Genomic DNA, 17,057 nt, shown 5'->3' on the forward strand with positions numbered 1-17,057 from the left:
GCACTTCCGGTTGTGGCGGAAATGCTAAGGACCAGGGCTCTCCAGGCATCTGGGCACCCCTGGTGGTGACCACGGGCCCCTATAGGGTTGAGCTTCCATGCTCCTTTCCCATGGTCCCCATAGCCACCAGGGTGGTCACCCCCTTCTGGTCCGGAGGAGGCGTAATCCCTCCTTCAGTCCTTCTGGGTGTCCCGGCTGGGTACCACCCTCAGCTGCTTGCCAAACCCTGCTTGTCATAAGATAAAGGTTTAAAGCCAGAAATTCAACTATCATGTAACAAAGCTCAAAATATAAACTTAAATCTTGAAGACCCAAGCCAAGAATTCATCAAACCTGAAAAAACTAAAGGAAAATCACTTACAAAAGGTTTTAGAAGTTAAACACAACTTCTACACTGTGCCCCACATGGCTTAAATAATGTCACACCTAGGGTGCCACATGATATGACATTAGCAGGCATTTTCTTAACAATGGATGCTACAATATGGCAGTACAAACATCTAAGCTGGTTACATATGATTCATTTGAATGCATGGATTATATTTTTAAAATTACTCATGAGAATAAAGGAGAGTGTACAATACCTCCTCTCATACAGGCTTTAAATTTGAGCACATGTTATGCCAAGCTCAGCCTAGGCTTCTGAACTGTTTTTAATGACAAGTGTACTCACAAGTCATCCTTCTATTAATAACTGTACTAATTTTAACAAATTGTTGTGACCTCAGCAAACTGCACAAAATATGATCTTCTTCCTGCCCCCTACTGGCAAGAAAAGTAATGCTTTTCAATGATCACATTTCCGTTTGGTGAAATTAAAATAAATAGCCAACCTGCGGCATAGCATACGCCACATAATCAGGCCGCTGTTTAAATGATTTTTAAGCACAGAGGAAAAAATAAACATTTGAAAAATCTGTAATTTAATAAACCACCAAGAAAAGTAACATTGCAACAATGCACGCTACGAACCAACATACAATTGTCCGTGACTGAAAACTGGAGGAGCGCCGTCGAGCCTTCTCCTTCCAAAGTGAAGGACGGGGTTGAACGGCGCTCGTTCAGTACGCACTGCCCGCTTATGTGCCCGCCTCAACTCCCTACCTGAGTCGCTTTCGTTTGTGTACAGTCGACACGCACCTGTGAGTCACGTTGACTGTTCATTTTCCAAACACCGCCTCAGTCGGTTTCCACGTTGATTTTTCATTGTTCTTTGTGGTTCCGGCTGCTTTTTTATATATAATCCACCAAGTCACCCAACCATGGTGGGGTGGGGGGGTTTACAAAGGGTAGGGACGTATCAGTGCGAGCGTACTGGGAATTTCTCATTTGTGGGGAACAATTGCAAGCCACGGTCTCCATCACGAATGGGGTTCAACGGCTTACGACGGCTCCCGCCCGGGTAGACACACGTTGATCCATTCAGTGTAGCGCGTGTGCAGTACCGGACATACAAGTGCATCACAGACCTGTTAATGCTCAATCTCACGTGGCTGAAAGCCACTTGTCCATCTAAGAATTTGGACGCCAACCGCTGTTGGGTCGTGTAACTATTTGGCAGGTGGGAGTCTCGTTCGTTTTCGGAAATAACCAGCCAAATCATTCCACCAACTAAGAACTGCCATGCACCACCACCCACAGAATCGAGAAAGAGCTATCAATCTGTCAATCCTCTCCGTGTCCGGGCCGGGTGAGGTTTCCTGTGTTGAGTCAAATGAAGCGAAAGGCTTCATACCTGGTGGTGCCCTTGTTTCAGCTTTGTAACCATACTCCCCCCTGAACCCAAAGACTTTGGTTACCCGGTTGGCTACCCTGTTGCGGGGCCTGCATTGGTGAAGCAGGTGAGACGGTAATGAAACAGAGGCACAGGGCTAATTGGTTTTTAAAGACTGCTTCCTTCATTGGGTTTTAACCAATGCACGGAACGAACCAACACACAATCGTCCATGTGGCGCGGAGAGTGGAACGGGAGGAGAGGAGAAGGACATACACTCCTCTCCCTCCGTCATGCTAGTCTGCTGATTTCTCGTTCAGTATGCACTGCTTGCTCATGTGCCCACCTTCAATTCGTCAGTCGAGTCATTGTCGTCTTTGTACAGTCCAGATGCACCTGTGACTCACGTAGACTTTTCATTGCTCTGTGCGGTTTTGGCTGCCTTTCTATTTATAATCCACCAAGACACCCGACCACGGTAGTAGTGAGGTGGGAGGGGGGTGTGTACAAAGTGCAGGAGCATCTAAAAGAGACGCATGTTTGTCGCGGATGCGAATTGCTGTATGTAGCGTGTAAAACAGTTTGCCAGGGTGCACGCGGTCGCAAGGCCGTAACCGAAAACTCGTTTTTTAAAGACTGCTTACTTTATTGTGTTTTAACCTCAGTTGTAAAGGAATGTTTTAAGGATCCCATGGGATACCCCTCTCAAACCGTTTTATACGCTGCATATGGCTATTCACCTCCGCGAGAAACATGCCTCTATTAACAGTCAGCGTGGGTCGGAGCTGCATGTTGCCTCTACGACAGACGAATATAAATGACGGCATTTTTTCTGTGTTGTCGCATCTGAGTTGGTGGCCGTGGCTCCTTCCTGCGTGCGCCATAGGTGTCTAACTTGTCGGCGGCTTAGCGAATCCACACCCCTTCCGGCGTGCTTTCCATGGTCGTCTTGCCTTATTATATATATAGATATTTCTCATTTGTAGTAAAATAAAAGGTTTGTTTTTTCTTTTAGGAAAAAACCTTCTGATCAGTCCTTGGGTTATGCACCTTAACTTGACAGTATCCCTGCTGCTTCTCAACTTGGGCTTCCTCTGCAGTGTGAATACATCCACTATTTGGGGCATCAACTGGCTTTGCATTAGCACCGGGATGCTCCTTCGTTTCTTCCTGACCTGCTCTTTCACATGGATGGGCCTTGAAGCATTTCGAATGTGTCTGCTGATGTGGAGAAAGATGTATGCCTATATGAAAGGCTGTTCAGTGAAACTCTGCCTTGTAGGCTGGGGTATGTAAGTAACACTTAAGATGATCTGAAGGTGTGCCAAAAGGTTGGAAAATAAGTACATATATGTAGGCCTATGGTAGAAGTATTACAGTATAGTAATTGTTAACCATACTTTAACCATCCTAAATGAATTATTTATTAAAGAACATTCTGAATTATGGTTAATCCCATTGAGCACGTCTGGGACCTGTTGGATCGCAGGGTGAGGGCTAGGGCCATTCCCCCCAGAAATGTCCAGGAACTTGCAGGTGCCTTGGTGGAAGAGTGGGGTAACATCTCACAGCAAGAACTGACAAATCTGGTCCAGTCCATGAGGAGGAGATGCACTGCAGTACTTCAAGCAGCTGGTGGCCACACCAGATACTGACTGGTACTTTTGAATTTGAGCCTCCCTTCATTCAGGGACACATTGTGAAACATTTTTAGTTTATGTCTTATGGTGTTGACTCTTTTAGTGTTCATACAAATATTTACACATTAAGTTTACTGAAAGTAAAAACAGTTGAAAGTCAGAGGACGTTTCTTTTTTTGCTGAGTATAGTAACAGTGCTGCTCTGTAGGTTGGCATTTCTCTCTATTATAAAAAAAATCTTTGGAGGGAGACTAGGGAAACGAGACGTGGTCTTCTCAGAAGACAATTTGATGTCCCACGAGAGACACTTTAACGTCACGTGAGACAAGGCAGTGAGACCGCTTTTAAAACAAGTTCAAGGACATCTAACCAAGCAGTTGTTGGAATGCTTTTGACAGTCAAACATCATGTGCTCCCAGCTCTTAAAACAACGACAAGCAGAACATGCAGCTTGCCAGCAGCAGGAAGCCAGCAGGTGATCTAACTGCTTTTCCTTATTGTGCGTTCATCCTCCCCCACCCCATCCCCTTTCACAATGAGAGCAGCAGAGACACGAAGTGGCAAAAGGACAACTGCTGTACAGGCTTTTGAAATGCTCCATACACACACAGGTCTTTCCTTTATAAATGTCTAATGCAGGTCACATTTTATTATTTCCTTCTAGATTATGAGATTAACTGTTATGTCAGTGCTTAAATGGGACTTAACATAAAATGACTTACAGTGTTCCATCAGTTACAGATCATTTACATATTAAGTGAAGTTAAAAAAATAAAAAGGGATGCAAAACAAATTGGTGGTGCTCTAGTATTCTTGTAGTGACAGTGCTGATAACATTCTTGATTATTCCTTGCATGTCTGGACTTTGGGACATTTTTGTCAAAAACATTCTTTTTTCTTGTTCTTTTTTACTTTTGGGTTGACCAATAATTAAGACTTTTTTTATGGTTTACTGTTTAGAATTCTTAGGGCTTTCTTAAGAATAGCTCTATTTGGTGAATTTACAAATGTTTCCTTTTTTTATAGATTACTTTTTTTTCAGTTGTTTCTTTTTGGGCCTATTAAGCAACATTCTGTTATTGTAGTTTATTCTTTATTTGCATACATTACTTGTTACAATGTTCCTAGTTTTTGTCTAAGTATTTTGGGAGATTAAATAAACTGTAACAATTATCAATTAAATTATTAATTAATGTGAGCCTTTTATTGTAGACTGATTGAGCTTTGTGATTATAAAATTCTATTTTTAGTTGTAATTTATGAGGAGTAAATTTTCCATTGTTTTATTTACAACTATGGAATACAGTGAAAGATGCTCAATATTCCTGGTCCAAATGGTAATATATCTTGTAGTTTTATAAAAAGGACTCAAATCCTTTTAAGTAGTCTTGGCCTGAGAAAATAGCTAGAATTAGGATAATCAATTCAGTTGCAAAATATAAAGTCAACCAGAAAAGATCCTATGTAATGTCATTAAGACGTTTGAGCAAAAAATACTGAACTCATAAACACATGAAATGATAGGATTTACTGTTAGATTAAATTATAGAGCAAAATCAGAAATAAAAGCCAAAGAAGCAAATATTTATTCTGAGATTAACCCAAATAATAAAATGTTTTCATTGTGAGACCCTTTTCATGAATATTTAACATAAAGAATCAACAAACGTTACTACAGCTCCTTACTTTTAAAAAGATGGCATCAACATGTCACCAACTGACATATGCTCAAAGGCACCACTGCAACAGGGAAACATCCATAGACACAAGCAGTGAAGCAAACAATGATGCCATCAACAAAGTACCAATGAACAACATCAATATTAAATTAAAAATAGATTTTTAAGAACCCAGTCATGGAAAAAGTCCAAATTATTATCTAGGGAATCTTGGCAGTTGCCAGGCTTAACCATCAGATTAGTTAAAAAGAATGTTGATTGATGAAACAAATTTGCAGCAAATTTCCTGGGTTTGTTGATTTCCTGAAATATGCACTGTACCACCATCTTAGGGAAAGTTCTTTTTCCCATCGCCCCGTGATGCTTTGAGATGTCTGCATGACATCAAACAGCTGTAGCAGCCACTTCTTGATGAGAAAACACATAACATTGATCCTACTACTTGTTGGTTTGCCTGATCAACCAGTATATTAAATGAAATTGTTCTTCCAATATGGATATAATAAGAAATGTTTACTGATATGTTTAAAGATAACAGAAAACTTGCAAATACATTGTGGAAGATCAGCCTCCACTCAGAAAGGCAGAGACCAATGTTCAACTCACCACACATTTATTTACAACTAGCAAAATACCCGCGCTTTACAGCGAAGTAGTGTGTTAAAGAAGTTATGAAAAAGAAAAGGAAACATTTTAAAAATAACGTAACATGATTGTCAATGTAATTGTTTTGTCACTGTTATGAGTGTTGCTGTCATCAAGGATTTCATTATCATTATTTCTTTCAATCAGGTTCGTATTTGGAGGACGTGTTGTGTTCAAGTTACATTCCGTGTTTGTCAACCATTGTAAAGATAACAGGTTTCATTCATTGAAGTGTTCACTACCCAAATCGGTACTCGTGAATCTAAGATGTTTAATAGGCATTCCCGGTATTAAGTTGTGGATTTGCCTGTGAATATTTAGCGGCAGTGTGTCTATCAACTTGTGGATTTGCCTGCGAGTATGTAGCAACAGAGTCTCTATGAACTTGTGGATTTGCCTGCAAGTATTTAGCGACAGCGTCTCTATGAACTTGTGGATTTGCCTGCGAGTATTTAATGACAGCGTGTCTATTAACTTGTGGATTTTTCTGCGAGTATTTGGCGGCAGCTTCATGAAGTTGTTTCTGTCTAGCTGCATCAGAAAATGTACCACGATGTCTGACACGCCTCCTTTTTACTGTTTTCTCACAGCTTGGATTGCTGCTGTCATAATCGGTTTGAGTTTCGGTAAGTGACAGTTCTTTGATCGATGGTGATCACCTCGATAGACATATTAATGGGGGTATGGTTGGAACGGTAAAGGAAATGGGTACCTGAACAGTAAACCAAGTCTAAAATACCTACACAATAACTATAAACGTAATAAACAAACGATAAAACAGCGGAGAAGCTGTGGATTAAATAAAAAGGCTGCAGCTATCAGCAGGGAGACATGAATACCCTGGCGAAACAAGGAAGGGAATGAAGAGACCGAAGCGACAGACAGCCTTATATGGGCAGGCAGCCAATTACGTGGGAGACGGGGGGCTGCAATATAGGCAGGCAGCCAACTACGTGAGAGGCGTGGGGATGGGGGACGTAACGCCGCCTCACAAGGCGACAGGAGCTGCAGGCTATGGATGTATATATGTACGTAAGTAGGATTCAGTTATGACTATTATGCGTAGAATTTCAAAATGAAACCTGCTTAACTTTTGTAAGTAACCTGTAAGGAATGACCCTGCCAAATTTCTGCCTTCTACCTACATGGGAAGTCGGAGAATTAGTGATGAGTGAGTCAGTGAGGGCTTTGCCTTTTATAAGTATAGATTATTTACAAGTTCAAAAAGTCCCACACATAATCCAGCACCCTTAGTCCAGGCCTCTTATTAATCCTGTCCTCTCTTCCCAGCCTCCACTCCTCTCTTCTCCTCCGAGCTTCGTCCTCTTCCACCCGATTCCAGTTGACGACTGGAGGGAGGCGGTCCCTTTTATGTCTACCCGGACGTACTCCAGGTGCCCCCTGATAAGCTTCCTGCGGCACTTCCACCACACCAAGAAGCACTCTGGGTGTCCCTGATAATACTTCCGCCAGCACCACCGGGTGTGGCGGAAGTGCTGCCGTCCAGGGCTTCAGAGTCTTCAGGGCACCCCCTGGTGGTGGCCACAGGACCCTGTAGGGTTGAGCTTCCATGCTCAATTCCCGTGACCCCCACACAAACCAGGGTAGCTGCCCTCTTGTGGTCCGGGGGAGGCATAGTCCCTCTTCCGGTCTTTCTCTGCGTTCCAGCTGGGCACAACCCCCAGCCGCCTGCCACAACATTTAAACACAAAATACACATGCAAAAAGAAACTGCAAATGTGTTGTTGTGTTCAAGTGTTACAGGCAATAACTTTTTGCATGGACTTGTATGTGATATGCATGAGCAAGCACACACGTCAGTAAAAAATATAATAACTATATTTTGTGGTTAAAAAGAGGTGAGTACCTGCTATTAAATGTGTTGGGGCCAAGCCTTGATGAATTCATGCTTCCTGCTCCTGTTGCCACTGACTGCAAAAAAACATACTGTTCTGATATTGTATTATTATGGATTTTATAAAACTTGCCAAGTCTGTTTCTAGGTTGGTCTACTCTTACACTTTAAAATTATCACACATACATATACAGTACATATACACATAAGGATCTTGTAGACAAAGTCTCTGGTGAAAACCTTATTTTTGGTCACCCCACAATATTCAGCTCAGAATCCCACATTCACACATAGATACCCTTAAATAGACAATGGAGAATATATCTCACAATATTCTATAGGAGTCTTTACTTGAGTGAATATGCTTAAATAGACAATGGAGCCTTAATATACTATATTTCACAATATTCTATAGCAGTTTCTAATTAAGAACTTACTTATCACCAGCACTGACGAATATACGGGTGTCACTGCAAAATAATTAAAAGCACAACTCTTTTGGTTATGCCACTTACCAGCCAAACAATATCTGCAGTTGTTTTATCTTTAGAGGAGTGACTTCTTAGTCTTGATAAACCCTATGGGCAGCTTAGGTGGCTGCCCCCAATACAGGCGCCTTAATTTGCAATTTATTATTTCAATCACTTTAGATATAAAGACAAAGTATAGAAATTTGAAAACAATATGATATTTATTACATGAATAATAATACTAAATAGAACAAGAAATAATAGTAATAAAATTGATAGTAAAGACTGGATATATATAGTCTAGCTTTACCTGCTTTTCAGACTTTTTAATTATTGTCTTGTCCAGATTTCCAAGCCTCTGGGAGATTATGTTTAAGTGTTTTCTTGTGGCTGCCTTTTCTTGACCAGTGAAGGACTGATTAACCAACTCACTAATTCTCTTTCTTTAGCAGATCTTTTTATCGTTTCTTGATTTTTTGTTAAATTTCCTCCTTATCTTTGTTTTATGAATCCTACCAGGACTTTTCTCTCATCACTTCTTTTGTACTCTCACTCTTGATTTTTCTTTCCCTGCTAAAACATTCTCTGGAATTTAACTATCACATGATCTCCACTAGAGGCCGTAATACAATAAGTTATTATATCGTTTTACTGCCCTTCTTTATATGAATGTATTTTTTTTTTCATTTATATCCTACTTCTACTTTTTAAATTTATTAATATTTGTCCCAATATAAACACATTTTTTACTTCTTCTTTTTGTTTTTCTATTTTTATTTATTTTTACAATTTCTTTATTTTATTTATCAGTTCAATTATATTCTCTCCTTTAACTTACCCATTCCTAGTTTACTTCTATTACATGAATAGTTTATTCTCTTATCCATTGTGTGACACTCTCTGGAATTCCTCTTCAAACTCAATTTCACCCATTTTCTCATACTTATATACTCAGCAAAAAAAGAAACGTCCTCTGACTTTCAACTGTTTTTACTTTCAGTAAACTTAATGTGTAAATATTTGTATGAACACTAAAAGAGTCAACACCATAAGACATAAACTAAAAATGTTTCACAATGTGTCCCTGAATGAAGGGAGGCTCAAAATCAAAAGTACCCGTCAGTATCTGGTGTGGCCACCAGCTGCTTGAAGTACTGCAGTGCATCTCCTCCTCATGGACTGGACCAGATTTGTCAGTTCTTGCTGTGAGATGTTACCCCACTCTTCCACCAAGGCACCTGCAAGTTCCTGGACATTTCTGGGGGGAATGGCACTAGCTCTCACCCTGCGATCCAAAAGGTCCCAGACGTGCTCAATGGGATTGAGATCCGGGCTCTTCCACTGCGAGGATGATCAGCTGTCCTTCCTGTCTCCCTGTAGCGCTGTCTTCGGCGTCTCACAGTGCGGACATGGCAATTTATTGCCCTAGCCACATCAGCAGTCCTCATGCCTCCCTGCAGCATGCCTAATGCACGTTCACGCAGATGAGCAGGGACCCTGGGCATCTTTCTTTGGGTGTTTTTCACAGTCGGTAGACAAGTCTCTTTAGTGTCCTGCGTTTTTAGAACTGAGACCTTAAATGCCTACTTTCTGTAAGCTGTTAAGGTCTTAACGACCATTCCACAGGTGCATGTTAATTAATTGATTATGGTTAATTGAACATGCATGGAAAACATTGTTTAAACCCTTTACAATGAAGATCTGTAAAGTTATTTGGATTTTTAAAACATTATTGTTGAAATACACAGTCCTGAAAAAGGGACGTTTCTTTTTTTGCTGAGTATATTTGTTCCTGTTCATTTACCTCCATTATATTTTTTTCTTGTTTTTCCTTAATTTTGCCTTGATTTAAACATAATTTTGGATCATTTCCACAGTACATATATAGGATATACTTCAACAACAAGTAATTCTGCATTTTCTTTTGAGATCTTTTGCTTCATGGCCTGTTCTCACAATTCAATATTAAGTGTTTCTTATTGGTTTCTCAGCTCACCTTACTGTATAATATAAGCCATAGTTGAATGGCCGTGCTGCTACACTCTAATGTATAATGCTTCAATAAGGACTGATATTATTTAAGCATGTAGTGGCTAATTTGTAATGGTTTTATTTTAATTTTCAATAGCCATGCACAGCTCCTCCAGTGGGCTATATAGTGCCACAGGATGGCAAAAGGGCAGGCAGTTGGAAAGCACTCAACAAAAACTAAAGCCTGTGAGACCAGTCACCATTTCAGGGGAAGGACGTAGAAGAGGTGCAGAGGTACAAGTACCTGGGGGTTATCATGAACAACAAACTGAACTGGTCTGACAACACAGTAGTGCTGTATAAGAAGGGTCAGAGCAGATTGTACTTGCTAAGGAGACTCAGGTCTTTTGATATGTACAGCAAGCTTCTGGAAATGTTCTACCAGTCCAAGTTGCCAGTGTGGCGCTCTAATGTGCAGTCTCCTGGGGAAGCAACCTGATCACAAAACAAGCACAATGCCTGAACAGACTTAGCAAGAAAGCCTGCTGCTTCATCACAGGGCGAACCCTAGAAATACTGGAAGCTGTTGTGAGAAAGACAATGATGACAAAATTGGATGCCATCATAAAAAATTCTCTCCATCACCTCCAGGAGGCTCTCTCTTGGGGCACTTTAGCTGCACAGGCTCATTCCACCATGATGTACTAAGAAGCACCTCTGGGGGTCTTTTCTGCCCAATGCTATCAGGCAATTCAGTGCTTCTACTCAATGTACTTAAGTTTATTTTTATTTATGTATTTGCTTATTTATCAATTGACTATTGTATTATATGTCCTGTGAGTCTGTGCTCTTGTTTTGTATCTTTCTACTGCTGTATGTATTTGAATTTCCCCATGGTATTAGTATAAAGTTTTATCTTATCTTCTCTTATCACTTATTAGTTTCCTTAGTATGTGGACCCCAGATGACCAATTCTCTTGGGTGCTGGCAAGTAAGAACTCAGTAACCTGAAAGAAATACAATATCTATAAAAAGTATTGAATCTCTCATAAGTTTTTACATTTTATCACCATTAAAAATTAATCACATTGGATTTAAATCCATTTACATTCAAATTTAAATCACATTAGATTAAAACTGATCAACAGAAAAACACTCTTTAATGTCAAAGTGAAAACAGTTATCTTTAAAGTAGTGTAAATCAATTATAAATACAAAACACAAAATAATTGATTGCATGAGTATTCACCCCTTTATTATTGATCCATCTATTATTCAACCTGCTATATCCTAACTACAGGGTCACGGGGGTCTGCTGGAGCCAATCCCAGTCAACACAGGGTGCAAGGCAGGAAACAAACCCTGGGCAGGGTGCCAGGCCCACCGCAGGGCGATCACACACACACCAAGCACACACTAGGGACAATTTAGGATCACCAATGCACCTAACCTGCATGTCTTTGGACTGTAGGAGGAAACTGGACAACCCGGAGGAAACCCACACAGACACAGGGAGAACATGCAAACTCCACGCAGGGAGGACCCGGGAAGCAAACCCAGGTCTCCTAACTGTGAGGCAGCAGCGCTACCTACTGCACCACCGTGCCAACCACCTTTAATATGACACACCTAAATCATCACAGGTGCAGCTAATTGGGTTTGGGTTTAGAAGTCACATTATTATAGTTCAATGGAGATCACCTGCTGCAGACAAGCTTAATACAGGTGGGATGTTCCTCTCCAGCAGATCCTGGAAGGCTAGTGAAAGTAAAATGAGTGCAGCAAAGTACAGGGAAAGTTTAAAGGAAAACCTGATGTGTATTTACAAGAATAATGAACCTTCAGAGAAAATTTACTTACCAGCAAGCCAACAACCCCAAGTATAAACACGAAGCTACACTAGAATGGCTTAAGAACAACAGCGTTAAATGTCCTGTAGTGGCCGAGTCAGAGTCCAGATCTGAATGCACCAGAGAATTTGTTGCCTTACCTCAAAGCTGTTCACATACTATCCTCAAGACACCTGACAGAGCTTGAGGAGTTTTTCAAAGAAGAATGGGGGAAAATGGCAGTGTCCAGATGTGCAAAGCTGAAAGAGAGAGACCTGTGCACAAAGACTCAAGGCTGTCATGACTAAAAAAGGTGCATCTACTACATACTGACTTGATGGGTGTTAAAAGTGCTGTAATCAGTTATTTTGTGTTTTATATTTGTAATTAATTTAGATCACCTTGATCAATGTTAAAAAGCCAAATTAAATCCACTGTCATTATATTAAAATAAATATTAAAACATCCCAGGCGGTGAAAACGTTTAATAAGTGATGTGTAAGATCGGGCCTTAAGTGCATTTTGTCATTGTGACATTGTACCTATCATTCCCTTTTCTTCCTCAGAAAAGGATCTTTTCTGTACCAAAAGAAATTCATTGCTCAGTTTGGATTTTCAGGTTGCAACCTTTATTTTAAGTGTTAATGGTTTATATTTAGATGCTTATTTGGTTTGGATCTTTTGTCTCAGAAATTTAGGATGATCCTTTTTTCTGTTTTAAAAGATTTCAAATTGGATTAATGTTTTAGGTTTTGTGATTCCTAGATTTTCTTTTCTTTTCAGTTACCCTTTATTATCGGTTATTTTGACTTCCTTTGTTAATGTTATTTTAGTTCTCTTCCCCTTAGGTTAATTTGTTTCTGTTTCTTCCTTCTTTTTATTGTTAGCTTGGCAGAGGAAAGAAGCCTTATCAGTCTTCAGTTCTGGATAAACTCTGAAAATGGTCAACTATTTTACGTATTTCAGCAGCCAACCCTCTCAAAAGTCAGCCAATAAGGAAAAAATTCAACCTTGATCAGTTGTGATAGCACCTTCTTCAAGAGTCAACATGGCCATGTCTTGACAACCATGGAAACCAGAAAAACAACAACAACAACAACAATGAATATAATCTAATACTCAGTAAGATCATTAGAATTGTACTCTCCTCTATGACAGAAAGATCTCAGTTTTCTACCTTGTCACCTAACAGTTCTTGAGTGGTTCAATCAGTGATTCCCAGAAAAGATTCTCTGCATCGGATGAAAAAACTGACACACCAGTTTCAGCAGACATATGTTGTTGATATAACTGCACCATTTTTAACTATAACAGCCTAAAGTTGAGGTCTGACGGCAGTGCAACTATAAAAGATGGTTTATAGTTCTCTGTGTGATCTTTGTAAAAACTAGACAAAAATGAACACTTTAGAATAAATTGGGTTAATAATATGACAACCACTTTTGACATTATGGGTAAATAGATTAAGTTTTTGAGAATTCCGTATGCCAGTTTCTTCTAATTCAAAGATTATTCTTTTTCACCCTCCCTTAAGCACCATCTGATATTTCTCTATTGTAATAACACCTGCGGTTCAGTTTTTTAAAAAATGACGGCAGCAAATTCCATTGTGGCTTCACTTTATGCAAAATGACCACAGCAACAGTAACTGCAGCTTTGTTTGTTTCAAATAACAGGAATAGCAGCCATGCCTTCCTGTAGACCTACAGTAAGTCATGAACCGTTTCCTATGTTACCATGCAATTTAACTTTCCTCTGCATTTTAAGGCCAAAATTAGTAAATTCAATAGAATGTGAGGTAGACTGTAGTCAGTCCCATCCAGAAAATTGTAACCTTATTGGCGTAAAGTCTGTGAGTCACACATGTATCTATGATGGGCGTCATTATCGTTTTCTGACCGATCACAGAGGGATAAAGATTCAGTATAGGATTACAGGGAAATGAATGGTCAAATGAAACATATGGAACCAGTATTATTAAGTAGGTTTATTTACAAATCTGAAATGTTATAACACATGATTCCTTGTAATGCCTTTTCAAGTTTTGCATGTTTTGTGTATATGATAATATCAATATCCCATAAAGTACTTTTTCATATTACAGAATTTACAGCTTGTCTCAGAATCAGGTCAGAATTATATTGATGTACTGATACACCTCAGGGTGTATCAAAAGTAAAAAGAAAAAATAAACTTTTTTGATTAGCCTGAAGGCCCAGCAGAACAGAGAGACAGATTCCAGGAAGGGTAGTTTGGAAGGTGAGTGGGATGGAAGGGAAGTTTCAGCTCAGTTGTTTTCATAGCTGGTGAGATATGTCTATTTTAGATGGAATTCAAGATAAGAGGTACTATAAACTGTAAACAAATTACACATTATGATAGAAGCCATTGTCTCTGGGTGCTAATGAAATGCATGACCACTGACTGAGCCATACTTCTTTGCAAGGGGTTTTACGTAAAGGTGTTACTATGAACTGGGTTGCCTTTATTTATAGTATGTGACCTTTACAAGCACATGCCAAATGGTCTTGTGGATTAAAACTTTATTAAAAGAACTTGTTTCAAATTTTATATTTTCTGATCCGCAAAGCTTACATTTCGCTGTGAATCACTTTCACCACTATTGTGTAGGTACAAATTGTAGTTGTAAAGTGAGTGTAAAGCGCAGCACACTCACACAAATGAGAAAGTGTCTAGTTGACAAGAAGGTATCTTAAAAATAAAATAACATCTGCTGCATTGTTACTCAAAACAACTTACAATTGTGTTATGATCTCTCTTTGTTGTTAATATTTTTTTGTTGCATATTTGTGAAAGGTGACCCTCCTTTTTGCATGTACTTGGCATACTGAATCGTGTAAATTTTGAATTGTGTATTTGGTTTTGGAGATAAATAGTATGTTTTTAGATTTAAATATTTTTGTGCTGTCATAATTATTTTTTATGGGCAGCACCATTTGTTTACCATTACCTGGGATATTAATCACATGCATGGGGTACATTATCGAAGCGACAGTTCCAAAAGTCATCACCAGCATCTCTTCTCTCTCTGAGACTGGGAGCTTTCTTAAAATCCAATCTTTTAGTTAAGGATCTTTTGCTTTGTTTTATGGACCATGATTTCTGATTAATATGCAGGTTTTGTTGACATTGTTTTTTGAATTCTCAGGTTATGACTTTAGCTTTGTTTTCTACTACATCTCCACTCCCACTCCATCCCTTCTCTGTGCTACCGTCTTTGAGCACAACAATTTTACAAATGTTAGCACATATTTTTTTACAGTTGTGAAAGAGTGAAAGTAGTTTATCAGATTCACAAATTATGTTTAAGGCAAGGATCAAGCCTGAGGTTTAAAGTCAAATGAGAAGCCACTGTACCACACTACACACTTTGACAAACACGAGAAGTCTGTTTAGTTCAGTAAGTCTGCTGTCTTAACTGACAGCAAGACTGTCATTGTATGTCACCTAGTCATTTATAAAAGTTTGCAGGGTTCCTGCTTAATATGACCCCAATAGTTTGTTCCAAGCACTTGCACAAAGAATCATTTAACAATTAGTTTCCTCTAGTAAAACTTAAATGCATTAATCAGTCAAACATGTTCATTTTATAAGTGCAATGCCGCTTGTTCAGTTTGGTAATGCCACTGGAAACTTCTTTGCACCCCTTTTTCAACATTCAACAGGTTTTAACAGGAGAAGCAGCAGTGGCAGCCAACCAATGAAAGATCATCATGTTAAAAAAACTTTCTAGAAAGACAGACAACTCTTGTGAAACAGGTTAATTTTCATCTTGCCTTTAAAAGATCTGAAATTCAAGCCATGTACACCCAAGCCTTTTCTATATTTATTATTTGCATATATGGGTTTTCTGTGGTATTTCTTTAATTTTATTATTATTTTCATGACATCACAGTGGTGCCATTTTGTGGTATCATTTGTGTAAAGCCAAAAATGAATGTGTATATTTATATAAGGAAAGGTTTTACAAATTGACTTACTTCTTGATTTAGACCTCTAAATGTTTTGACTGGTTATTTAAACTTTGAAGATCAATTTTTTGACTTCCTGGTTTAGACTCTTGCTTGATTAAATGACTACTCTTCTTCATGCCTATTTCTGTTAGCTTACTTTTCCTGTTCATGTTCATTTTTATCACAGAAACTAGATAAGCTTGTGGAACTCACAATGGGTGCTGATTTTAGAGTCTTATGTTGCAGAGGCTTCAGCTGATTACAAAAAAATTACCCAGAGTGCGGGACATAGACCTCCCTTTGTGTGCTGCCCCATGCGCCTGCTGTATTATAAGGTACTGGTAGCACATTTATCTAACTCACTGCTTGATTTTAGTTTCAGGATTAACCAAATAATTCCCAATAAATTATATTCTAAATTTAAAACTTTGTTTGTTTTCTACTGCTTTACCTTGCAACAGAATGAAAATTGCACAAACGTTTATCCAAACGCACAAACAAAAACATTCACGCTATGAGCTATCACCTAATTACAGTAAATTATGTCATGAAAATTATTTTATTGAAGTAAAAATGACTGGTTTACAAAGCAATCAACTGAACAAGTAGTAAGATTATTTTAATACAAATGAATTTTTCTATGTTGACTTTCACCTCAATGCATGCACACATAAAATGCACTCGCTCGTACAGAACAAGTTCTACAGGAATAAATACATTGAGGAATGATGCAAGATGCAACATGAACAATACAGCCCAAGAAGTAGGAAGCTAACATGCACAACATATGTAGAATCTTATTGATTTGGAAGTACCAAACATACTTACTTACCCAGTTAAACTCTTGCATTGACTGACATAAACATACCAAGTGTAATTACTTAATTACCCAGTAAAACTCTCGCATAAAACAATAGATGATATAGACATGTCCTCAGCAATACATCATTCAAAAGAGGCATACTTGGAGTCACCAAGACCTAATGCTTTGAGTGCTAAAACAAAAGCAAAGCAAGAGTACAGTAGAAACAAAAGAAACGGCCAAAACAAAGAAAAAATGGTACGAATTAATGCAAAAGTGCAACCAGAACTCCAATCATCCTTACAAAAGCTGAATTCATGCATTTTCTTTTGTGGAGGAGCTTTGTGTATGTAATTGCAATTCTCAAAATGGAAGCACAAAATGCATACCATATTTTTCATTGCTATTTTAGATTCCAACAGTCATTTTGATGAGGTGATATGCTACAAAAGCATTTATTGCAAGAAGATCTGTTTAC

Source organism: Polypterus senegalus, chromosome 9 (genome assembly GCF_016835505.1).
Source record: "Polypterus senegalus isolate Bchr_013 chromosome 9, ASM1683550v1, whole genome shotgun sequence".
In the NCBI taxonomy this organism is placed as follows: Eukaryota; Metazoa; Chordata; class Cladistia; order Polypteriformes; family Polypteridae; genus Polypterus; species Polypterus senegalus.